Raw genomic sequence first — 27661 nt, 5'->3', positions numbered from 1 at the left:
TCAGATTTTTCTAAAACTCTACTATTCCCTTTTTTCATCCTCCATCAGCCATTTGTTCAGGCAAAGAGGGAAAAATAATGTATCAACAAAATCTTCAGGAGTAGAAGGTGTTTTCCTGTTTCACTGAGTTAATGTCCAAAGCCATGATCACCATGCATGTGGAAAGAGGATATCTTTCAAAGATAGAATAACGTCCCATTTTACTCGTGTATCTGTATTTGCACGAAGAGTCTGATCCATAGTTCATTGGAATTGATGGGGATCTTGCTTTCAAAGGGGTTTAGATCAGGCCCTAAAGTTGGAAGTTATGATTGCTGTGTTCATCAATTTATTTTTCAGATTAATGGAGAAAAATCAATCTATCCTCATTCAGAGCTATTCTCCCCTGCAATCAGAGAAGAACAAGTCAATTTTGGAACCCAATGACCCAACGTGGGTGGGCTAGAGTCAAGTTTCTATTGGGAGGAGACCAAATTGGGGCAGGGAGAGGAAGCCAGAGGTTGTGTTAAGTAGCATTGTAAGTGCAAGTGGCAATGGGGCAGTCAGACTGGGTTGGCAGCTGCACTGGCAGTAGGTTTGGAAGTTGAATGGATGGAATATTCGAACGACAAGGAGGAACCAAGTAGTGGCTTAACTGTTGCTATTTTATATTCCAATGAGGTATGTGAGAGATTGCACGGGGTGTGAAACATGGGGAGGGGAGGTTGACTGAATTAGTGGGGAGAGCAGAGCTGGGTGAAATTTTTCAAATTTATTTGCTGAAAAATGCTATTTTGGTTGATCCAAAACTGTTCATGAATTTGACATAAATAGTTTTGGCCCTTCACAAAACAGGAGGCAAATGTCATTCTGGGGATGCCATCTCTTTTATTTCCTTTGTCTTCCCACCCTTCTCCATACCTTTATAATCTTTAGCCCACTGGTTAGGGCACTTATCTGGGATGTGGGAGACCCAGGTTTGAATTGGTGCCATTGAACAGACCAGAAATTGACTTTTTCAATTCACTGAAAATTCTCATAAAAATTTCAGATTTGGTTTAACCCAAAAAGAATTTTTTTAAATTTTTATTATGAGAGAAATGGAATAGAAAATGCAGGTGGCAGGAGAGGACTTTATCTGGACCGAGAGGGTGTTTGTTTTTTTTTTTTTTTGGTTCAGGGTCTTGGATAAAATTTCCAGTCATTCCTTAATTTACCTGAACTAGTTGCCCCTTCTCTGGCAATAGGCCTTTAGAAATGCACTGTCTGGAGTGTGCCATCTCTGTTACGTAATGGAATTTATAAGGCAAATGCCATTCTGGGCACTACAAAAGTTTGTTTGATATCCGTGATAACCAGTCAGAAAGCTACATGTGTGCCCTGAGTTCTGAAGCCATTTCAGAATAAATTAAAAAGCATTCTGTAAAACATAAAAGTCCTTGTGGAACCCTGCCGAGAATGCATCCTAATGTGGCATAAGTGATCCAAACCAGAAGGCAGCACATCATGCGGAATAATTGAAAAATGTAGCTTTCAGAAAACCTCTGCTGAAGGAATATGAAATTTCAAAAGGTGGCCTCAATTCATTTCCAAGTTCCAGAAAGGTTTAAACACTAGCTAGTAATAACAGTAGCATTCACTTATTAATTTCTTTCTTTTATTACTGATAATAAGTATGGTGAGTCAAAAAAAGCCGTTTGCTTGTAATAATCAAATTCTAGCTGAATTTCAGACAAAGAATCTGGCAGATCACCAGCTAAAATATTACACGGCAGATGAAACAGGCATTAATATTTGTTTATATTCCTTCTGCTTTTTGCTTTCAAATCTCTGCATTGCCGCCAGAGTATATAATGAACCATTATCCTTGTAAAATACTGTTTGAACTGTTACAAATATTACACTAGTTTCCAGTGTGGAAATATTCTTTTTTAGAAGAACCTGTGCTAAAATTCATAAAAACTTCTTTCATAGAAAGAAAACTACACATCTATTAGGGATATTCGAACAGTTATGATACTTCTCAATGAATTTAGGTTTCATTAAATGTTCTTAAAATCAATCAAGGGAGTGCATGGGTCAAAATTCTGTCCCAGCACTACTCTGCTGACGCCAATTGATCTGCATCCTCTTACACTATATTTTAATTTGTCCAGCTCTCACAGAAATGCTAATTGGTGTCAACAGGGTATCAGGCCTTTACCTTTTAATATTCCTGGATTTCTCATGGTGTACTTCTGCATATGCAGCGATCATAGAGTCGTAGGACTGGAAGGGAACTTGAGAGGTCTTCTACTCCAGTCCCCTGCACTCACGGCAGAACTAAGTATTATCTAGACCATGTCTGATGGTGTTTGTCTAACCTGCTCTTAAAAATCTCCAATGATGGAGATTCCACAACCTCCCTAGACAATTTATTCCGGTGATTAACTGCCCTGATAGTTAGGAAGCTTTTCCTAATGTTCAACCTAAACTGCCCTTGCTGCAGTTTAAGCCCATTGCTGCTTGTCCTATCCTCAGAGGCTAAAGAGAGGTTAAATTTTTCTCCCTTCTCCTTTTATATATTTGAAAACTGTTATCGTGTGTCCCCCCCCCCCCCCCCGCCGACTTCTCTTCTTCAGACTGAAAAAAATTGGGTTTGTTTAATCTGCCCTCTAAGATCATGTTTTCTAGACCTTTAATTATTTGTGTTGCTCGTCTCTGGACTTTCTCTAATTTGTCCACATCTTTCCTGAAATGTGGCATCTAGAACTGGACATCATACACCAGCTGAGGCCTAATCCGCATGGAGAAGAGCGGAAGAATTACTACTTGTGTCTTACTTACAACATTCCTGTTAATACATCCCAGAATGATGTTTGCTTCTTTTGCAGCAGTGTTATACTGTTGACTCATACTTAGCTTGTGATCTACTATAACCTCCAAATCCATTCTGCAGAACTCCTTCCAAGGCAGTCATTCCCCTTTTGTATGTGTGCAAATGATTGTTCCTTCCTAGGTGGAATATTTTACATTTGGCCTTATTGCATTCATCCTATTTTCTTCAGACTATTTCTCCACTTTGTCCAGATCATTTTGAATTTTAATCCTATTCTCCAAAGCACTTGCAATCCCTCCCAGTGCGGTATCATCCACAAACTGTATAAGTGTACTCCTTATGCCATTTTCTAAGCCATTGATGAAGATATTAAACAGAACCAGACCCAGAACTGATCCCTGAGACCCCCTGGTAACTACTCTTTGGGAACTAGTTATGCACCCATCTTATCGTAGCTCCATCTAGGTTGTATTTCTCTAGTTTCTTTATGAGAAGGTCATGTGAGACCGTATCAAAAGCTTTACTAACATAAAGATGTACCACATCTACTCTCTTCCACTCCCCCCTCCCATTCACAAGGCTTGTTACCCTGTCAAAGAAAGTTATTAGGTTGGTTTGACATGATTTGTTCTTGACCAATCCATGCTGACTGTTACTTATCACTAAGGCTACGATTAGTCACAGAAGTCATGGCAGTCACAGATTCCGTGACTTTAGCAGACCTCCATGACTTCTTCTGCTTCAGTTGTCAGTGGCTGAAGCCGGGGTTGGAGCCAGGGCTGTGCACTCCTGGCTTGTGGGGGCGGGGGAGGCTGGAGCCAGGGCTTGGCCTGTCAGTCTCACCCACCCCCCATTGGACTCCAGCTGTTGTTCCTTCCCACATCTAGCCCTGCCCCCCCTGGTTTATTTTTAGAAAAAGTCACAAACTGGTCACGGGCTGCAATGAATTTTCTTTGTTGCGCATGACCTGTCCGTGACCTTTTCTAAAAATAACCGTGACACAATCTTAACCTTACTTATCACCTTATTATCTTCTGTTTGCAAATTGATTGCTTAATTATTTGCACCATTATCTTTCCAGGTGCTGAAGTTAAGATGACTGGTTTGTAATTCCCTTGGTTGTCCTTATTCCCCTTTTTATAGATTAGCATTGTATTTGCCCTTTTCTAGTCCTCCATGACTTTTCTAAATTAATCACTAATGGCTCAGATATCTCCTCTGTCAGTTCCTTGAGTATTCTAGGATATATTTCATCAGGCTCTGGTGACTTGAAAACATCTAACTTGTTTAACTAGTCTTTAACTTGTTCTTTTCCTATTTTAGCCTCTGATCCCACCTCATTTTCACTGGCATTCACTATGTTAGATGTCCAATCACTACTAATCTTTTTGGTGAAAACTGAAACAAAGTCATTTAGCCATTTCCACATATTCTGTTGTGTCGTGTCCCTTTCTCTTCCCCCTCCCCCCACCATGAGTAACAGCCTTACCCTGTCCTTGGTCTTCCTCATGCTTCTAATGTATTTGTAGAATGTTTTCTTGTTACCCTTTACATCTCTAGATAAAGTAATCTTGTTTTGTGCCTTTCTAATTTTGTCCCTACTGATTTGTGGTGTTTGTTTATATTCATCCTTTGTAATTTGATCTCGTTTTCACATTTGCAGGACTCTTGGGGTTTTGTTTGTTTGTTTGTTTTGTTTGTTTGTTTGTTTGTTTTTGAGTTTCAGATTATTGAAGATCTCCTGGTTAAGACAGGTCTTTTGCTATACTTCCTGTCTTTCCTACGCAGTGGGATAGTTTGCTCTTCTGCCCTTCATCATGTCTCTTTGAAAAACTGGCCACTCTCTTGAACTGTTTTTCCCATTAGACTTGCTTCCCATGGGATCTTACCTACCAGCTCCCTGAGTTTGCTAAATTCTGCCTTTCTTGAAATTCATTTTATCTTTATCATTCCTACCATCATGTTGGTTTGCTATTGAGAAAATGGAGTGTGCAAGGATTAAGAGCCCAATCCTGCTCTGATTAAACTCTGGGAGAAATTTGCCATCAATTTAATGGGTGAAGAACTATTCACTAAGGGTCTGATTGAAAGCCCTGTGACAACAATGGAAAGATTCCCATTGATAGAAATGATCTTTGGATAAGGATGTGTAAGGCCCTAATTGAGCAAAGTGCTTAAGTATGTGATATTAGTGGGACTATTAATGTGTTTAAGTTATGCATATGTGTGTCCTGGTAGACTGGGGCCTACAGTAGTTGTCTTTTAACTTAATTTGCTGGACTTTTTAACTTGCTTAGTGTTGGGAAGAAGGCAGTATTTGTAATGTGGGAGGGAGAGGAAGAAGGATGCTTTTTTCTCCCCAAACTTCTCTGCATCCTCTGAATGTGTGTAAGGGCCCTGTGTTATGGTGATGGACCCATTAGATGTGAAAGTAAAACTACTTTGCATTTTATTAAACTAAAACTTTAGTGCATGTGGTTCTAAGCTGCATGAAATGCAGCAATCATTTAAGGTCCAGTCTTGCAAACACTATCAGGTGTAGTACGTACGTACTTCTCTGAGTCCCCACTGAAGGGAATGGAACTAATTCCTGGTAATAAGCATTGTACCCTGTAGCTCTTTGGGTACACCATTTTCATAAATTGTTTGAATAAAATTAGGAGCAAAAATAACCAAATACACCTTATTTCTCCTCATAACATCATCCTTCATTTACAGAGATCTTAAAAGTTGCCCACACAAGGGACTGGAGAGAGCTAGAAAATGTCTTTGTTCCCTTATCTTCAAGCCACATACAAACTGCCATCCAAACACAGCTTCTTGATAAGCTCCGTATGCTTTATCACAACAATTGAAACATATGTTGGACTTGCCTTTAAATATATTTTTGGGATTCAAATTATTTACTGCTGTTCTATTTTCCTCACCATCTCTTCTGTCTAACTTCTTTTTGTTTTTCCTGTGCAGAGAAAATGATTTGTTTCAATATATGTATCTTTTCTTAACATAAATCCGGGGGGAGAGTAGGAGAAAGACATGCACATGCTTGGCTGAGTTGCTAAGAAAAGTACGCAGTCTGTGTGCCTAATATAGCCTCATATCATATAAAGCATTTGACAAAGAAAAATTGGTTTTGCATGAAGTACTTAAAGCCACCACAATAACTGATGCCATTTTGAAGATGACAATAGGCTTAAAATAATGATAAAATCTAAGGCTCTTTCTCTCTGGCTCTTCTGTGTAAGTTTTATAACAAATGTGGCACAGTAATTCCTTGGTTTGAATTTACATACAACACATGGTTTCGGAGAAATTAAAAACCCTAGTTGAAGGAATAGAACTATAACCTTATCACCATTCAGTTGAGGACTTTTTTTTTTATCTCTTACTACACGGTATGTGTAACTCTGACTTTTAAAATGTGACATTATTATTCATGCAGAGTAAAAGGCAGATGCAGTTCAGTTTGGGGAAACTTTGGGAGGTGACTCTTCTTAACATTCAACCGAATTGATAAGGGGAAATATTCTGATGCAAATTTAGCAATTAGTATTACTATCTAAAGCAAAACTATCTATTTTTATTTTGACATCATGCAACCCAGAGGTTAAGCAAATACCTCTTCAGAAATTGCACATCAGAAGGTGGTGCAAAGGGAAGGCTGAAATATGCGAGAAAGCAGTAATTAAGAAAATGACCATTCCCTTACTTTCCTAATAGTTTCAACTGAAAAAGTTAGTTGTTACTTTTTAAAAATACCTATTTAATTCTCTTCCCTCCCCCCCACGAAAAAACAGCTACTACTATTGTGAAACTCTCTTCCTCTTGTAAGTGCACACCAACAATCTGAGCAAGATCGGCACAGTCTAGCCCTCACTGATACATCTGTTCTCACCGGGTAGTCTTCATCTGTGCCACCTCCCAGTTCTCTCTAGTCTGAAAGTGACTGGAACCCAGGTTTGTGATTTGGGCCTGGGGTCAGGTCTGCCTTTGCTGCCACCTGCTGAAGCTCTTCTGGTATTACAGATTACACTTGAGCATTATTTGTATATTTTACTCTTATATGTTTATATTGCACTCGTACATGGAGGCTTCAAACAGTGGGGACCCCATTGTGCTAGGCACCATGCAAACATATTTTACATGGCATTCCCTGCTCCAAAGAGCTTATGATAAACAAAAAGGTTCTGTCTGTTTATAAGGCCTATGATATACTGAAGATACCAACATGGCCATAGGATGCATGTACAATCTATAGTAGTCAAATACATCCGAGTGTGTTTGGGTTTTGAGAATAACAGTTAGCTGGAGACAGAAGGACTGAGGGGATGGGAAGAGAGAGAGAGAGAGATCAGTCATGGAATACATTTTAAGTAATATTTTTTTTCATCCTAGTCCTCTTCTCTACCCAGCCTCTGCTGGCAGATGCATGTCAGACTCCAGGTGGGACAACAGCTATGCTTATCATTCAGTGATTGTGATCGACACAGACATTTAGAAAATACACACAGAATTTTTTAAAGCATTTTAACATCAAATAGCTTTTAAATGTAGTACCAAATAGAGCTGCTTAGAACTTTCCTTTTGTTTTTCACAGATTAAGATGTTCTGTTTGGTAAACTGCATTCCTTCTTTGAGGGCCAGATTCTTCCTCCCTGTTCCTGTGAATCCCTTTCCTAGCTGGGAAGCATGGGAGAAGTTTAGAAATTTTGTAATTAAATAGAATTCAATATATTCTACAGTAGTATCTTCTAAGAGAGGAAAAACAGAAGGCCAGATCCTCATGTAGGGTGATGCATAGGATTTTCTTAATGTGTATACTGTAGAGCATATGATAGAGAGTTAACTAAAACTGTGTGAAAATGCAAAATCTCTAAAGGATTTCAGAAAAAACTCAGCCATACCGGGAAAGTGTCACATTCTGTTTTTCATTTTTACTCTGTTTTAGTTGACCCTGTAGGATATAGTGTACAGAATATGCACTAAAGAAATGCCATGATTATTTTAACTGATGAACAGCTAGTCGCCTTCAGGTATTATGAAATCAACTGCTCCTGTGCAGTTACTAATTACAAAAAACTTACCCACTCATGGTCTTATACATTAAAATGTACTATAAAATTAGTATGTGTGCATTTGCCTATGTATTTTTAATATGTTTTTGTTTTACAATCCTATTCCTTTTTACTTAGGGCTGCATAAGAAAATTGCACTGGTATAATCTTAATTGGCTTTTAAGACAATATAGTTAAACTGACGCAAAGGGCTGCGTGGACAAACTTATTTTGATTTAAGAATGGCTTATTTTGGTTTTGTTAAACCTGGTTCTAACCGACTTGAGCTAAACAATCCAGTGTAATGTTGAAATATGAGTATTCACACCAAGATTTGAATACGTTTGATTATATTGATTTAAATTCTAACCTTAACTTATACCAGTGGCTACACAAGGTTACTGTACCCTGAAACAGGAATCATTGGCCAATAAAACCTCATGTTGTACATCAGTAAAAGAAAAACAAAGCACTTGAGGCTCTTTAGTTTAAAACATTGCAACTGTATTAGGTTTCTAATCTAGCTGAGCAAATTGAGATAGGACTATCTGCATGCACATAAACAGTATTGGGAAGGCTCCATTCTCCTCAAAAGGTGAATTGTATTGATCTGCTTTAAGCATGACTTTTGCAGATGTTACCCTTTCCTGCAGTTCTTCTATGCAGTGCTTACAGATTGGTTATGAGTAGGCTTAACCCTATCGCCGACTACAGGTTTGAACTTGGTATGTTAAGAGTAGAATGATGATGACTAGTGATAGCAGGTCAAGGCTCTTGGCAGGCTGGACTAATTAGAGTATTCTAAATAACTCCATGAATGCTGCAGTATGGTTTGGATAGCATTTTAAATAATAATAATCCCAGTGTCTCTGAATAGGCGTATCTTCTAAACCAGGGGTGGGCAAACTACGGCCCGCGGGCCGGATCTGGCTCATCAGGGCTTTGGATCTGGCCCACGGGATTGCCCCCCATGGTAACGCAGGCCCCACGCCACTCTCAGAAGCGGCCGGCACCATGTCCCTGGGGCCCCAGGTGGGGTGGGGCAGAGGGCTCTGTGTGTTTCCCTTGCCTCCAGGCATTGGCCGGAAACAGGGAACCGCAGCCAATGGGAGCTTCAGGGGAGGTACCTGGAGGTGTGAGAAGGGCAGCACGCAGAGCCTTATGCCCCCCCCCCCCCCCGCACTCCCCCAGGGGGCCGCTCAGGCACGTGATGCCGGCTGCTTCCCGGAGCAGGGCCACCCCGGAGCCGCTTTAGGTAAGCAGCGCTGTGCCAGAGCCCGAACTCCTCCTGCCCCCCGCCCTCCAACTCCCTGCCTGCACCTCGCACCTCTCCTGCACCCCAACATCCTGCCCTGAGCCCCCGTCGCACCCCGCATCCCTCCTGCACCCCAACCCCCTGCCCTGAGCTTCCTCCTGCACTCCACACCCCTCTTGCACCCCTGCCCTGAGCCCCTTCCTGCACTCCACACCTTTCCTGCACCCTAACCCCATTTCCTGAGCCCCTCCTCTGCCCCAGTCCCTTGCCCTGAGCCTGTTCCTGCACACCACACCCCCTCCCAAACTCCTGCTCCAGCCCTAGCCCTGCATACAATTTCCCCACCCAGATGTGGTCCTCAGCCCAAAAAGTTTTCCCACCCCTGTTCTAAACGATTAGGAAGATTGCGCTGAGCTGAATTTCTGCAAAGGGTATTTTTATACAAAAAGAACTGGTGTCACATGAAGATATAATGCTAATGCACACATCAATTTCTGTAGGTGATCTTGTTCATTAGTTGAACTTGGCTCCCTTTTATGCCTTTTGCACAGTACCTTTCATAGTACCTTTATTCCATCTTAAAAAAAATTGGTTTGACTTCTGGCATTGACACCAATCGCATTATAAATTCTGCCTTCCCTGCTGGAACAAAAGGTGCCACAGTGAGGGATGGATAAAGGCAAGGAGGTCAGATTTGGGGAAGAGCAAGGGAGAATGGGGTGGGCCCCACAGTCTATTGTTAACTTTGCATTTACAGTGGACGTATGGTCTAACAGAATATTGTAAGAAGCACTCCCTGAGGTGCCAGTCCTGCAAATGCTTACACAAATGCTTAATCTTGCACACTGTGAATAGTCTAGTTGACTTCAATGTATAACTTGACTTTTTCTACATCTAAAGATAAGCATGTGCATCAGTGTTTGTAGGGTTGGTGCGTAGAAATGTAGGACTGGATGGCATCTTGATGGTTTATTTAGTGCAGAGTCCTGCAGGGCAGGGCAGGGCTAAGTATTATCTAGGACCATCCCTGACAGGTGTTTGTGTAACCTGTTCCTAAAAACCTCCAAGGACAGCAATTCCACAATCTCACTATGTAATTTGTTCCAGTGTTTAACTACCCTCAGTAGACATGGTTGGTTCGGTAAGGGCCACGGTAAGACAGGACGATAGCAGAATCAGTAGGTCAAGGTTTGAACAGCTATCCAGGGTTGAAGGATCACAAAGATCACATTAGCAGACCTTCAAAGGGGACTTTTGAGGACATGGCACTGGCAGACTGTGGGAAGGGCTTGATGGATGCCGGAGGGGTCAGTCGGTCTGCAACGAGGCAGGTTCTCCCTGGGGCTTAACCCTGCATGTAGTGGCATGTAGTGGACAGTGTTGAAGTCTTATAGCAATCATGGAGCGGATATGAAGATGCTCCGTGCTGTGCCCCTCATTAGGAGAAGAAAGTTCAGACCTTCCCAAGCCTCCAGGTAATTAGTCCACTTACAGCCTGTTTATTCTGCTTCTTAGCTCATATAAAGTGTCATCCTAGTTATAAATAGCACCTTACCACAGAATGTTACCTCCTTACTCATTATAATTAGAGCTATTGTCATTCTGTGTATATTACAATGATATTTGAAAACAGTAGTCTGCAGCAAAACAGCAATCAAACGCATCAAGATATGTCACCCCCAGCAAAGACTGGGCTGCCCACAGCATTTTGAGTAGACAGCAGTATCTGCTGTGAAGTTCTGCACTAAAGGAGAAGACTGGGTATCCACGTGTGCTGTTTAGATATGCAAATACAGATCTTCTGCACTGGTAACAATTCTATTAATTATAATATGTTATGGAGGCTGGCTGGCCTTGTGAATGAAATACTACTGCACTCTTTCACCTCTGGGAGGCTGGTTCACATACAGCCGTAAATCTTTTAATAAAATTAACTGAAATTAATTAGGTCGTTCCTCCTTAATTCTTTTAACTGTAATCCCATATCACAAAAGCACCATATTCAATTTGGCACAAGCTGCTCACAGGAGAGACCCAGATATAAATTAGCATGTAATCGAAATCCCCTCTCTCCACTTGAGAGCTTGGTCCGTCTAGACTAGGTTAAAATCATGACTGGTAACTATGAATGCACTATGCCACTGCCTGTGTTGAGGGCGTCTAGATAAACGTCATGCTTACGTTTCTTGCAGTGCTAGTCCCCTGTAACCCGATGGCTTCAGTGGTGCTGAGCACCTGTCGTTCTCAGCCAGGTCAATGGGAGCTCTGGGTACTCAGCACTTCTGAAAATCAGGCCAATCATTTTTTAAAAATATGAATGGAGAGAGATTTTTTTTAACCTCAGTGAATCTGGACTGTGGTGCCTTTCAGGTGTTTTAGGTATTCAGTACTAATCTAGCAGTAAATTCCTTTCTTTCTTGACATTATTACTAACTGATTTTGCTGGCTTGGAAAATGAAAAGTGGTGGAAGTAATAACTTTATGAGCACTTTTTGGCTCTGTCAGGGTTCCCTCCCCACTCTGAACTGTAGGGTACAGACGTGGGGACCCGCATGAAAGACCCCCTAAGCTTATTTCTATCAGCTTAGGTTTAAAAACTCCCCGAGGCACAAATTCTCCCTTGTGCCTTGGATTAGGTAACGTTGCCACCCCCAAGTGATTTAGACAAACTCAGGGAAAGAACCATTTGGAATTCCTACCCCCCCCGCCCAAATATCCCCCAAAGCCCCCACACCCCCTTTCCTGGGGTGGCTTGAGAATAACCAAGGTGAGCACAGACCAACCTTGGGGTTTTTTTTTTTAGTACACTTAAAAAAAAAACAACCCAATCAGATTCTAAAAGAAACAGAACTTTATTATAAAGGAAAAAAGGTAAAAGAAGCACCTCTGTAACATTAGAATGGAAGATAATCTTACAGGGCAATCAGATTCAAAAACACAGAGGATTTCCCTCTGGGCCAAACTTTAAAGTTACAAAAAGAAAACAAGGAATACACCTTCCTCTCAGCACAGAGAAAATCACAAGCCAAAAGAAAAATAAGCTAATGCATTCCCTCGCTAGTACTTACTGATTCTAATGGAGTTGGATTGCTTGCTTCCTTGATCTGTGTCCGGCAAGCACAGAGAACAGACAGACCAAAACCTTCCCCCTCCCCTCCAGATCTGAAACTATCTTGTCCCCTTATTGGTCTTTTTGGTCAGGTGCCAGCCAGGTTACCTGAGCTTCTTAACCCATTACAGGTAAAGGGATTTTGTGCCTCTGGCCAGGAGGGATTTTATAGTACTGTATACAGGAAGGTTGTTACCCTTCCCTTTATATTTATGACAGGCTCAGTTACAGTGAAATTCATCCCTGGACAGAGGACCAACACAAGGTCTATGCAGTGCATAGGGGTGAATTTCACCTTTTAAGAGGCAATGGACACTGTAGAAACTGATCCTCCTTCTTTGTGGTCACCATAGCCCATAATTAGAAGATACGAGACCAGATCATGCAAACCTTTCAAGAGTAAAGTAGCTGTATTAAGCAGTGGACCTACTTACATGAGTAATGATTACTCATGTAGCTAAAGCTTTGTGCAACTGGACCCCACACATTCCTACATTGTACTTTACTAGTAGGAGAAAATTAAATTTTGCAAATAGTTAAGTTACACTGGTGACAACTAAACTCCAAATAAAAGTTGAAACAGGATTTTCTTTTACTGTTCATGGAACCAGTCACTGTGAATCCTTCTAGTATCTCAGCACAGGGACTATTGATATTTTGCCATATTTCATTATGATCAATGAACTCATTTGCCAACCTAGAATCCTAAATTCCTTCCAGCATAAAGGCAATATGTGCTGTGCCTTAGGAAAAGGAAGGATGCCAAATAACAGATGGACAAATATGATTTCTAGACGACTGCATCATGACAAAAACAAATTACCCTCATATAGTGCCGTTCCCAGGTTTTTGTGCAGTTGAAGAATGAGACAGTCTGCAGGCTAGCCAACATTGTTTTCCTATTGGGTCAGCACACATTTGGAACTGGTATTCGTAAAACCATAAGTGATCATACTGTCTGTTCTATATCCTCATGTGTGCTGCTATAATGAAACAACTGAAGGACTATAGAAATGTGGCTTTAATTCTGAAGCTCAGTTCCTTTGCTGGCTCCAGCTATATTGCCTATTTAGTTTAGAGAGATTTTTCTATTTATAGTTTCACCCTCCACCTCCCAGTTCCTTTTGAATAGTGTGACAGGTTCCATTACAAACTCAACCTTTGGCATTCTGCAGCAATTGTGGTGCAGCAGTATCAACCCCTGTCAATACAGGAAGATGTAAAGTATACTCATGTTTTAATGGTGCCCACTTCAGAATTACTTAGCATGTGCATGTTTGTATTATGCTGGCTTCCGCAGAGACCCAAACCATGTTCGGGACCCTGTTGTCCTAGGCCGGGGTAGTCAATAGGCAGGCTATCGGTCAAATCCAGATGCTCTTGAATGGACCATAAAATCTTTTTGTTGTTTGTTTTCTCTGGAGTCTGAATCTTGACTATACCTTGACCAAGAAATTTGGATCCTGGCCCAAAAAAAAAAAATTGATGACCCCTGTACAACAACATAGCAAGAGAGCCCCTCCCTGAGAAACTTCCAGTATAGGTAGATGAGATGGACAACTGTTGGGCATAATACTTCATTTCTCCTATTTTAAAATGGGGAACTGAGGCCTGGGAATCAGACACAGATCTCCTGCATCCCGTTTTAGTGCCTCCAGCAAAGCAACATCTGTCCACTCTCTGCGTACTACGTACAGAAATGGAACGTTCCTTAGAAACCAGATTCTGCTTTGGTTTCTCTTTGTCCTTGACCACCTTACCAAAAAAAGTGAGTGGCCCAAGTAGAAGTGTTGGAACAGTGTTACAAAGGAGGCTGTTATCAAATTGCCTGGACAGACATATGACTTTCCATTCATATTCTGTTTCTTTTCATCTTGTTTTGCAGATATAATGTCTGGAGTTGATATTAAGCATCATGGCTCAAATTCTAGAAGGCTGCTGGGCATACTTAACAGGGCACCCTCATACAGATGGGGGAGCATACTGTCCTATATAGCTGATCTTCTCCAGTCTCTCCCCTTTGTAGATTATCCTACTATAGTCAGGAAAAATGTGCCTTAAAGGTCGGGTGACCATATTTCCTGACCGTGAAAATGGGACACTGGGTCAGCACTGATGCCCGGTGGCTCAGGCCAGCCCCACCTGGCATCACCGCTTGCCCAAACCTCACTATGTGGGGCCACCCGCCAAAGCTGACATCACAACTATTTTGGCAAAACTGGGCATTTGTCCCATTTGCTCTTGCCCAAACGTTTCTCTGCAGCCCCTAAGGCAAGAGAAAATGTGATAAAAGCCCATTGTTGCCAAAAAAAAAATGGTAACATTCGGGACAGAGCTTAAAAAGGGGACCATCTGATGAAAACAGGACATGTGGTCACCCTACTTAGAGGGAACTTCTCTTGAACTGCTATGAGCTGGACAGTCTTGAGACATAGCCCTCTTCTAGGTCCCCTATCTATGCTGAATGGCTGGGATTGGGGGGGAAAAAACAACCCACCAATCTCTTGAAGTTGGTCACGTCAAGCTGCTGTTAGAGGGGCCATTCATTGTCTCTTGCTCTTCTTCGCTGCTGACTACAAGCCAGTACACAGTGTCAGCGGATCTAGCTCTGTTCATTGAGTGAATGGAGCAAGGAGGCACTGGGTAAGTGAGTTTCAAAAAAATACCACAGGAGCGGGATAAGACCTCCACAGTGGGCACAGAAGAGGTGGTAGGCTTATGGGCTGCCCTCAGTCACAGTAGGAGGCTACAACATTTTACTTCTAAGAAATAATAGGTAGTGGGAGCCAGCTTGTGTTGAGAAGCAGAGCTGTTCCAGATGCAGGATCCCTGAGCCTGTCAGGAACTGGTGTAGAAATAAGCAAACCTCTAGATTTCAGCTTGTCTCTGAACGCCAAACCTCCAGTATTCTCTACTTCCCCCACACACATTGTATATTTGCTATTGGTTTTGCTGGGTCTTTCTGGCATTGCCTTATTGTGATGAAACATCACGTGGTGATGCTACTTAAGGGGCAAAAAGTACTGAGTGGACCTCTGGGCTGGTAAGAGGGCAGAACAGCCTGAAGATATCATAATTTTGAGTCTCTAATAAGAGATTCAAAAAATTCACTATCATGTGCGCACAACTTCCTTGCCATCCACAGAGTCTTAGCTTCTGTGGTCCCCTGAGAAAACTTCAAATATTGGCAACTGTGCCAGAAAGCCACATAAATCCTACTTCAGTTCCACTAACATGCACCTGTTTTGTGGCCAAATTATGGTAGTGTACCAACTTAAAGAAGTAACCCAACTGGTTTGACATAATGTTTCCTATAATAACCATGAGACACTCTCTGCTGACACAGAGAATGTTGGACTATTTGGAACTTGCTGGAGTATTTCTACTGAAGTCAGTAAACCTACATTGATTTATACCAGCTGGACATCTGATCCCTTATGTGTCCACTTAAATGCATTAAATACATTTAAAGCACTTAGAAAAACCCAGATAGAGGAAAAGATGCCCCACTATTCAATTTTAACTGTAAATATATATTTAAGGGAATGTATGATGATTACATTCTTTGTCATCATCATAAAGAAATACATTCTCACTAGCGTGTAACTGACATGTTTCCGCTCTCATATACTGGGACCAGGAAACTGAAATGAAATGAAAAATAAAAAAAGAGAGAAAGATGAAGGCTCAGGTCTTGCCTTTTCTTGCCCTGTTTTCAAGTTGATGATATCGTGGAATTGAATCAGATGACGACATTAGGCTCAGTTTCTTCAGGATCATCTTGCAAACTGTAGCTGGCGTCACTGAGTAAATGGACTGTTATTTTGCCAGAATCCCTCCCTGAGCATAAAATCAGACCGCCAATCTCCATTGTTCTGGCAGTGTAAAGGGGTCTTAATATAGGTGTGAATGTAATGTTCCTTAATGCTGCCAGATGGTGTCAATGTAAATCAGACTCTACACAAGGAAAAGGGTAAATCAGTATAAGCTTAAACAAACAAACTCAAATTTAGCCCAAAGTCAGGATGCTCTATTTAACATTCATTACTCATTTCTTCAGGATGTTGCTATTTTTATCTCACCTTGGCCTAGTAGTCAATGTCCTCCACTGAATGAATTTTGTTAATCTGTTCACACGAACGCTCATTTCATCATTGCTGCCTATGCTGGTTTGTGGTGCTTAGTACATACTTCTCTAGATCCTAAACACAAATCCAGCAATTTCAGCCTGAGTTGTGTCTAAAAGGCTGCATGATTTGGCCTGTTTGAAATTACTCAGCTGATGTTACTAGGCTGAGTGTAGTGCACACTCTCTTTAACCATGACTTAAATGCTTTCCACTTTTACACTCCCAAGTGTTGTAGACAATAATTGAGTACAATCAGTTTTTCTTCAATTCACACTCCTTTAAACCCTGTGGTGGTTTTTTTTTAAACTGTTCAAATTGCTTTCTTTGAAATAACACTCTCAGGAAAATATTACAGCTCACGTTATCTTGATCACTAAACCTTGGAAGTTTTCCACCTATCTTATTTATCATACCTGGCTTATTTCCGGTCTATGCTGTGTTTGTTAAACTGGGTATGTCATTCCTTAATATAGACACAGCTTCCTCCTCCCTCTAAGTATCTAATCTTTATTCCCTAAAGTCCACTTTGTACCTACATGTTCCATCATAACCGCCTCTTTTCCTGTACAGCTCTGATTCTCCCCCTTCCCTCCACCCCCCAAGCATTTTAGAAGTAAATAGCTCTTTTATACATCCAGGCACCTTTCCTGAGTTGTTCATTTAGAGTAACTGGAATTGTCCTCTTCTGTCCACAGACCATTCATGATCTCTAATCTCAGTTTGATCATATCATCATGGACAGTTTCCTTTGCTATATTTGACCTTCTCTTATCTTAGTTCACTAAGTCACTTTTGTGACTGTTTATAGGCCACAGCTTGTACTCCCAATGCATGTCAAACTCCTATTGGCTTCCCCAAAATTCCTTTTGCCTTCATGAGGTTCAAAAGTTCTTCCACATATTGAAAGGGTTTGATTTAAATAAATCCAACAAAACCAGATTTTTTTTCTCTTCATGGCTTTTTGTTTTACAGTCCTCTTTCAGTATGGGAGCTGGTCAAATGCTGTGAAAAACTTCCAGAAAGCACTTCAGAGTCAAACTTTTTAATGAATTTTGCTTCAGCTTTGTTCTCGCCTCTTTTATGTTCATTTGCCGCAAAGCTCCATTTATTAAATCATTGCAATAAGTTTACCCAAAGGTATCAAAGGGCATAATCTGAAGAAAATGAGGCTTGCACAGGCATCATAATAAGGTGAGTTGTCCCTTTCGAGTCAGGCATGGATCCAGGCAGTCTCTGCTCCAAATTCTGGCCCTTTACCCGAGGCAATCTGAGACTTGTTCCCACAAATGGGACCACAGCCTACAACAAGACCTCCTGGGAAAAGAGGCTGGACTATACAAGAAGTGCCTGTTCATTTCAAGGAGAGATCAGACTCCTGGTGACCTGGGGAAATGAGCTGAAGATGGACTGGGTAAGGGCCAGGGAATGATCTAGGGAGAAGGATACTGAGATGGGTTGTCTGGAAAGAAGAAAACTGGCAAACAAAGCTTTGGAGGAGGTGTCTCTGTGAAGCACAGAAGCAGGGCATCCTGGGGTTTGACAGCAGCCAGCTGTGCAAAGAATAGTGTCCCCTGGCTAGAACCTTGAGTAGAGGCATGGCCTGAGCTCTCTAATGCTAACACTAAATGGTAGTGGAAAAACTCCTCCATCCGAGGGGAAGGCCCCAGACAGGAAATTGTCGTGGCCTGGAAAGGGGAGAATGACAGGCCTTCAAGAGTGCTGTGACTCAACAAAGAGGCGGGTGGAAGACTTGGACTCTTTGCTGGAATTTTTTGTGTCCCTGCAGGGGAGGATTCATTGGTTTGACTAAAGGACTAAATCCCAAATCAACTGCCCAGCCAGAGGGAGGCTGCTGACCTCTGAGGAGAAAGTGAGGCACTGATGAAGGGGAAACTGAGACTTGAACAACATGATGCTAGACCAGGTAAGCCACTCCATCACTGGAGGTATAATTTGGCTTGCTGAAGTCCTAATATTTGTCCCAATACATGAGAAGGAAAGAATCCAGTTTTCCTTCCCTGCTGAGTCGGAGGGCTGCTGGAAATTGAGCACCTCTGATGGAGAAATTGCTGATGCAACAAACATGGAGTTCCACAATGCTATTTTTACAGAAATACTTCAGAGCAGAACAGCCCCTTAAGGGAATGGTTAAAAGATAGGAAACAAAGGGTAGCAATACATGGTCAGTTTTCAGAATGGAGAGAGGTGTATATAGTAGTGTCTCCCAGGAGTCTGTAATGGAACCTGTCCTATCCAACATATTCATAAATGATCTTGGAAAAAAGGGGCAAACCGTGAGGTGGCAAAATTTGCAGGTGATAACAATCTTGACTAGTTTTGTATGTCCAAAGCAGACTGCAAGGAGTTACGAAGGGATCTCACAAAACTGGGTGACTGGGCAACAAAATGGCAGATGAAATTCAGTGTTGATAAAGGCAAAGTAATACACATTGGAAAACATCATCCCTACTATACATATAACATTATGGTATCTAGATTAGCTGTTACCACTCAAAAAAATCTTGGAGTCTTATGGATAGTTCTCTGAAAACATCCACTCAATGTCCAGCGACAGTCAAAAAGCTAGCAATGTTAGGAACAATTAGGAAAGGGATAGACAGGCAGTAAATATCATAATGCCGCTATATAAATCCATGGTATACCAACATCTTGAATACTTCATGCAGATATGTTCACCCCATCTCAAAAAAGATATATTGGAATTGGACAAGGTACAGAAAAGGTTGACAAATGATTTAGGGGTATGGAAGAGCTTCCATCTGAGGAGAGATTAATAAACTAGGACTTTTCAGCTTGGAAAAGAGACGAATACGGGGAGATATGATTAAGGTCTATAAAATCATGACTGGTGTGGAGAAAGTAAATAAGGAAGTGTTATTTACTCCTCATAGCACAAGAACTAGGGGGTCACCAGATGAAACTATTAGGCAGTTGGTTTAAAACAAACAAAAGGAAGTATTTCTTTACATATCCCACAGTCAACCTGTGGAACTCCTTGCCAGAAAATGTTGTGAAGTCCAAGACTATAACAGGGTTCAAAAAAGAACTTGATAAATTCATGGAGGATAGGTCCATCCATGGCTATTAGTCAGGATGGTCAATGGCTATTAGCCAGGATGTTTGCCAGAAGATTGGGAATGGCTCACTTGATGATTACCTGTTCGTTCCCTCTGACGCACCTGGCATTGGCCACTGTCAGAAGACAGGACACTGGGCTAGATGGGCCTTTGGTCTGAACCAGTATGGCTGTTCTTATATTCCTAATCCATCACAGCTGTGTCCTGAGACTGTGAGTTGGGGAAACATCAAAAGTACTTTGACTAACCAGCCTATTCTCAGATCAGTGTCACCATCCCACTTCCAACTGAGTATCTTCAAGGATCCCCACATAATCTTTAGAAAATTTAAATAAAAAGTAAAGGAGTGATATAATTCCTTTCATCTAACCGATTACAAGCAATAACTTGATATTGCCTCATGTCTCTTGGAAACTTTATTTATTATTGGGTGTACCAGTGACACACTCTCTCTCTGTCTGTCTCTCTCTCTGTTGTTGCGGGCAATGAGATTCCTCTACAGATGTTCACCATACTAGCAAATTTGGAAATAGATCAGCAAGCTTCTAATGGAATGCTGAGGGCTATGACAGATGATTGTGGCTTCTGTAACCCCCAAGGGGCTGCAAATCAACATGACCTTGTAACTCCACACTGATGTCAATATACCAGCGAGGAGGGGAGGTGACAGACTCTCCATTGTTTGGGAATAGAAATCAACCTGTCAATATCTCCCTGTTCCAGTTGCAGGCTGATTGTTTGGGGAATTGGGAGAAACATAAATAAAGGTCAGAGATTAAATTTCTCCTGTTGCGACAAATGTTTTGTTTTAGAAACACCATGAGGTTGTGAATAGTTATACTATTGTGTAAAAGGTCTGACTACTTCTAGGTCAAAGCAGCATTAGGTTCAATGAATTTAGAGTTTGTTTGCAGGCCTTGAGGTAGGATGCTACAAGTTATTTCCCTACCCACCCTCCTCCTGAGACAGTAGGTCCACCACACTAGCTGTTCATTAGTGGATGTTGGACTCCTGCTGGACTCTTCATCCCCTTTATGAATAAGTGCTACTTAACAGGCATTAAGATGGCAGAATGAAGCCCTCTGAAAGTGGGTTTTCTTGTAATAATACATGATAGCTGGCACTGTTCTTTTGATATAGAGCTTTCAGGATGGTTCTATGAAAGCACTATGACCACCTGTCCTTCTAACCAGTTCAAAATGCCCATCTGGTTAGTTTGGCTCATGCTGAATAATTATCAGTTCTGTCCAGTTGGCTATATTTGGTCATCTCTCTCCAAACCAGTCAGATGGCTAAATTAGATATTTACTGCATATCCTGTCTAAATACTTCTCATACTTTCTTCGGAGAATAACTATTTTGGGTGAGGAGAGATTTGTATTTTTCTAATGATGATTTGTTTTTGGAAAACACTAACTCTAACAATGAAGAGAAATCCAATGTTATGTGGAAAAGCTGGTATAGCATGCAATAAGTGATGCTGTCTGCCTCCTCTGGTTTCCTCTTAGCAATTTTACCAACTACACAAACTATGTTGTGAATTTTAAGTTGGGCATAGATGAAACCAGAAGTTTTGTATCCAAGTTTGCTGAATTTTTAATAAGATTATTTTAATATATACTGATAACATTTTTCATTAATTTATGGAAATTTAGTTAAATGACTTTTTCCTTGACTTCTTGCTGAACTTTATTCATTTGTTTAATTAGTGACAGGGCACTCATTGCCTAAGTACTTGAGCACGTGTACAATATGCTTTAAAACTTTGTATGTTACCTTTTGGGTGACTCACTAAAACTGCTCAGTCTTTGCTACACTAAGATTCACCTTGACATGACGACTTGTCGAGTGCCAGAAGTTACTCTGGATTGACATTGGAGCAGTTGAGGGCAGGATTTTGCTATCAGAAGTTAATAGATTTGTCTGAGGCCACTCATGTTCTAGATAGAGCTGGAATCAGAACTCGGTAGTTTCTTGTTCCTCGTCCATTGCTCAAATCAAAGACAAAGCTGTCTTTCGTGAATTCACCACCTTAGCTTAACAGAGGGAGGCAACAACTAAAGAAGTAGAAAGGCAGGACTCATATGTCAAGAAGCCCGTACCAAACGAGAAGGGTTCTCTCATGTGGAACAACACTGAAGAAGGAAACACTAGAAATTTCATTCAGGACAGCAATATGTGTAGCCTGGTCATACTTTGCCACTATAGCAAGTATAAGCATCTGGGGAGACTAAACACTAGTCTTGTAAAACATAAGGTGATATCGGATATGTGTCCGAGGGTTCAAACCAGGCTATAGAGTTATCTTTTACAAGAGACTAGAAACTAACTGTGGTAGAAAGTTGCTTTCCTGTGGGTTTTGCAAATCCTTCACTGCAAGAGACTACACTTTAATGGAGGTGCCGTTGATTTTCTTCAGTCCCTCTGGTACAGAGGAGCATTTTTCAGCTGGCTCCACTAGACAGCAAACCTCTAGTGACCTAGGAAGTGGCCTTGAACACTTTGACACCCACTGTTGTCTTATAGTCAAAATCTAGGAGACATGTTCTTCCATTTCCTAATAGAAAGGCTTGGAGATGACCGCTATGGAGGTTAAAAAATCAAATTACAGAGGACTTATAGTTGAATTGGGTAAATGGTTATGAAAAGAAAATTCAACATTGCCAACCGCAAATATGCCTTCTATATTTTTATTTGCCCAATGGGTTTTGGGGTCTTTAAAGTATACGTTTTCAAGATCTGCTCCACACCCATGAGGGCTAGCGATTTCTTCTTTTTTAAAAATGAAAAGTGAGATTCTCATGTGATTCCAGGGCCTGTGGCTTTAGGAAAAACCCTGTAGTTTTGAAATTGAAATCATAGGTTGGCAAAATGGAAGTAGCTGGGTTCAGCTAATTAATCTGTGGAGAACTAACCTGCCAACCATGCAGCATAGGCCTCACTGTAACCTGTGCAAAATGACTAGCAGGCTCTGGGTCTTTCTACGCTTTCATTACTGTACATTATTCCCATTTAAAAAGTCCCTAATTCCACACCAGTCTTACTGGAATTACTGAGGATGCTGTTAATTATTATTATTAGCTGACTAGCCCACATAAATAAGAATGGATTGCACTTGTATAACCTGTCCTATCCAAGGATCTCAAGTTTTACAAATGAACTCTGCCTCCCAGCTCCCTTGAGAGGAATGTGTACTGTTACCCGCACTTTACTAATGGAAAATCTTAGGTTAAGTGACTTGCCCAGGCCACACGGGAAGTCTGAAATAGAGTTGGAAGTAAGGATCCAGATCTCTAGTCTCCTTCCCCTCCCTGAAATTTGTGATTTATAACTGAGATCTATTTCATGCAGAACTGGAGATTATATGAACATGACTCACTCTCTGAAAACTTGTTTCAGAGTAACAGCCGTGTTAGTCTGTATTCGCAAAAAGAAAAGGAGGACTTGTGGCACCTTAGAGACTAACCAATTTATTAGAGCATAAGCTTTCGTGAGCTACAGCTCACTTCCTCAGATGCATATCGTGGAAACTGCAGCAGGCTTTATATATACACAGAGAATATGAAACAATACCTATTCCCACCCCACTGTCCTGCTGGTAATAGCTTATCTAAAGTGATTTCCAGCACAAATCCAGGTTTTCTCACCCTCCACCCCCCCACACAAATTCACTCTCCTGCTGGTGATAGCCCATCCAAAGTGACAACTCTTTACACAATGTGCATGACAATCAAGCTGGGCTATTTCCTGCATAAATCCAGGTTCTCACATCCCCCCACCCCCATACACACACAAACTCACTCTCCTGCTGGTAATAGCTCATCCAAACTGACCACTCTTCAAGTTAAAATCCAAGTTAAACCAGAACATCTGGGGGGGGGGGTAGGAAAAAACAAGAGGAAACAGGCTACCTTGCATAATGACTTATATACACAGAGAATATGAAACAATACCTATTCCCACCCCACTGTCCTGCTGGTAATAGCTTATCTAAAGTGATTTCTGAAAACTGTATATTCTGAGTCTCAAAGGGCATATTTAATACTTTATTCAGTTGACACTTGGACGTGGGGTTTTTAAGGTTTCATCCAAGACACTTCTACAAAACAAATTCAATTTATTTACATTGAACCAGTACCTTAACCAAGATACTTTTAATTAAAACAGTAACTGAATGCCTACTCCTTCGCAAGTAAGAAACAGGCTGTCTGATTACTGATCATCAGTGAGATCATTTGGAAGCTTATGTTTTGTTTAACTAACGCTCCACTGGTTGTACCATAGCTGCTTGTGTTCAGTTTAACTGGGCAAAGAGTAATCCTTCTTTTCCTAAATATAGTATGTGACACAGATTAGTAAGTGAACTGTTCTGGCAAAATGTGAGTCATTGAGGAAAGAGGAGGGAGCTGAGTGCATTGGTAACCAAACTGTAGAACTTTCAAACTGAATGAGTTTCACCTGTTTGCAACTCATGTTGGTAGCACGACTGTGCAAAAGGGGTTGTATTTCCAGGAGTGACATTGAGATACTACCAGATGCTGATTATCTGTCACTCGATTATGTCTTCCCAAATGAGCTTGTTATCTGGAGGTGGTATTTCCAAGAATACCAGCCTGGAGTGCCTTTAGGAGGTCAGGCACTTGGCAGATACTGGAGACACAAAGAACCCTTGGCTTTCTGGGCTCGCCCATCTTGGAGGTCTAGTTACTACACCTTTTTCTTGTGTTAGTTCATTTGGTTCCATAATAAAAACAAACCCTGACTCATGGCTATTTCAATAAATAATAGAAGTGAATTAAGTTTGCTATGGGTAACCATATTTGAAGAGCCCAGTGGGGATTCTGTGGAGTATATTAACATTAGTGTTATCTTGTTGTTACTGAACAATTATATTGTGGGAACTCTCAATGGCCTCAGTATTATGGGGGCTTCATTATACTGAGCACTGTACAAACAGAGACAATCCCCATTCCAAAGAGCATATATGAAGGTCTGTTTTGTTTGTTAGTATATTTGTAACAGATTGCCCAGGGCTCCCAAATGTTGGATGTGCATTCTTTTAATGTAGACTTTCTAGATTTTTTTTTTCTCCCTTCCTCAAAAGACTTGGTTTTCAAATGCATCGTCAATGGTTTTGGAGCATAATACTTTTTTTAAAACTAATCTTCACCTACATTTTTTTAACTAATTACACTAAAGGAACAAACATCCAACTTTATGGGATCCATTCACAAAAGTAATGTGAACTTGCGTATCACTCATAATCTGAAAATCCAAAGTATTTGGCCAATATTTACGAATAATGAATATGTCTGAAGAAAATGAGGATCAGTTTACAAACTCCTCACTGTTTGGGTGGGGGAGGAAGAGAAGGATCTACATTCATATGGGCAAATTGCAAATCCTTTACTCGTATTGCTTACATGAGCAGTCCCATTGAGTGAGTAACTGCTCACGTGAGTAAGGTGCCACAGCCCATAAGGAATAGTTTGACCAGCTCTATTACTGTTGCACTATCACTTGTGCTCCTTAATCCCTTAGGTGCTTTTGAAAATCTCCCTGTATCTTTTTAAAAAAAATGCAAGAGACCCTTTATGTTAACTTCCTGTAGTTGTTCCGGTGCCTGGTGGCATCTTGGACAGCAATGTGCACTTGTCCACTTTTCCAGCCCAGTCTCCAATGGGATTAAAAAGGTGATTTTAAAAGAGTTTATGAAACAGTATGATCTTGGCCCTGATCAGATTTGCCCATCAGCTCATTCACTTCCTTGCTGCAATGTGCATCTTCATTATAGATGAGAAGCATCATTTACCATCCTGGGAAACAAAGAACAAATCCTTTCTTCTGCTTTGCAGCTGAAATGCCTGGCTTTCCCTTCTACAGACTGTCTAAATTGAAAACATCCTTAGCTGTTAACTGGTAATTAGAACTGACTGAAGCAGGCTGAAGTCTGCAGACTCACAGTCCTTTACAGAGAATACAGAAGCATGAGTGGATGCAAAGAAGGGTCTGCCAGATACTGAAAGTGAGTAAGGCACAGAATTTGAATTTCTTCACTTAAAAATGAGATATATATATATGACTCCCTTGTCTTTGAAAGTAAATGTAAGCCCATATGTAGTCAGTTCACTAGTTGCACAATGTTTTTTAGATTACAGGATAAGTCACCCAATGTCTCAGAAGTGCCCAAGGAGGGCAGAGTGGTAGACTGTGTTGAAATATGGTTTGTTCACACACTGGAGTCCCTTTGTGAAATTGCTATGGGATATCATATTAAAATTCCATCTGTTTAAAAATACTCCCATATTGGTCTCTCCTCCTGTTACTATTGTTCATTCAGAATTCAAAAGCCACTGGTATGGAACAATACACATTATAAATGGGCTGCGATATATATTTTTTCTAGTCTAAACATATCGCTAGGTACTGTAAATGAGATTTTAACCATTCGCAAACAATTCAATAGTTAATTGATTAGGGAAAAGATGGTTTTCTGGCTTTGACAAAGTATATAGAAATAATGGGAATACAAATTCTGTATATACAAAGAAGGTACAACTCAGGAAATACCCCACCTATAGGGATGCTAAATACCACTATTTATTTTCACCCTTATATTAGGCATCCTGGAAACATTGATGGCTAATAACAGATTTAATTCCCAGATTAGCTCCATATCCCCAAACTGTAATTTCACTTCCGTAAAGTCAGCTGCTTAAGAGAATGAAGGTGGAAAGTCCTGATAGGCTGGTGATGTAATTTCAAGAATGAAGTTCCAGGAATGAGGAGAAGGCTCCTGAGAAAACCCCCAAAAACAAATAATTTCTCCTCCTCCTGACTCATAGGTGCCTCTGGGGTAGGAACTAGAACAGGCGGGAAACTATCCATCATACTTATGTATTTGTTATGAAAGCATTCTCATGTCCTAGGTCCTCATCACCATAGTAACCAAGCACCTATGTGCCTGGGTATGCACTTTTGATACCTGAAGTTTGGTGCATTGGTTTAGCTTCTAACCAATTATTGTAATCAAATCTTATCAATTATGACTGAACACACATTTAATTGTTGTTCCTTAATGTAATATTTTGTTGTTTTGTTCAAGCGAATTAGCACAGTAGTCTTCGAATAGTTTGCACAACAATACTGTCCCTTTAGAATTTCTCTCAGTCTGCAAAGTAAGTGCTGTTAAGTAACACACTGAGTTCCCTAAAAGAGGAATTTACAGTATACGAGAAATTATGAAGAATTAGAACTTTATTTCATTCCAAATCTATAAAAGACCATATTAGTGGCCCCCCTGCTAGAGTATCCACTTTTCCACTACACCAATCTATGTCCCAGATCCTGCAAAGACAAAGATGTGCTTAACTTTAAGCATGCGAGTAGTCTCATTGACTTCAAGCGGAGTAGCTCACAGTATGGAGATCAAGCATATGGCTTAAGTATTGGTAAAATAGGGATTTAAGGGGAGAGATTTTTCAGAGGTACAAATAGGAGTTAGGCACCTAATTTCCATTAAAAGTCCTGAAGAGCTTTCTGTAAGCTCCAAAGCTTGTCTCTCTCACCAGCAGACACTGGTCCAATGAAAGATATTATCTCACCCACCTTGTCCCATTAAAAGTCTATGGCAGTTGAACACCTCTGTGCCTTTGAGAAAAGCTACATAACAAGACTTAAAAGAATAAAGTGTTTTCCCCCCACCCCTTATTTATTATGCAGATGGTTTGTACCTATAATGGAAATCAAAAGTGCAGGTTCCCAGATTTGCCTCTGCAATTCATAGGTTAGCTGGGCCTCAGACCTTCTGAAAGCTTATCTTGTAATCCAAAAAAACATTGTACAACTCGTGAACTACATATGGGTTTACATTCCCTTTCAAAGACAAGGGAGTCCCACAGTATTCTTGTCAGCAAGTTAAAGAAGTACGGGCTGGATGAATGCACTATAAGGTGGGTAGAAAGTTGGCTAGATTGTCGGGCTCAACGGGTAGTGATCAATGGCTCCATGTCTAGTTGGCAGCCGGTGTCAAGTGGAGTGCCCCAAAGGTTGGTCCTGGGGCCGATTTTGTTCAATATCTTCATAAATGATCTGGAGGATGGTGTGGATTGCACTCTCAGCAAATTTGCGGATGATACTAAACTGGGAGGAGTGGTTGATACGCTGGAGGGCAGGGATAGGATACAGAGGGACCTAGACAAATTGGAGGATTGGGCCAA

Source organism: Lepidochelys kempii, chromosome 10 (genome assembly GCF_965140265.1).
Source record: "Lepidochelys kempii isolate rLepKem1 chromosome 10, rLepKem1.hap2, whole genome shotgun sequence".
In the NCBI taxonomy this organism is placed as follows: domain Eukaryota; kingdom Metazoa; phylum Chordata; order Testudines; family Cheloniidae; genus Lepidochelys; species Lepidochelys kempii.
The sequence above is the reverse complement of the archived record's forward strand: the minus strand, read 5'-3'. Positions refer to the sequence as shown.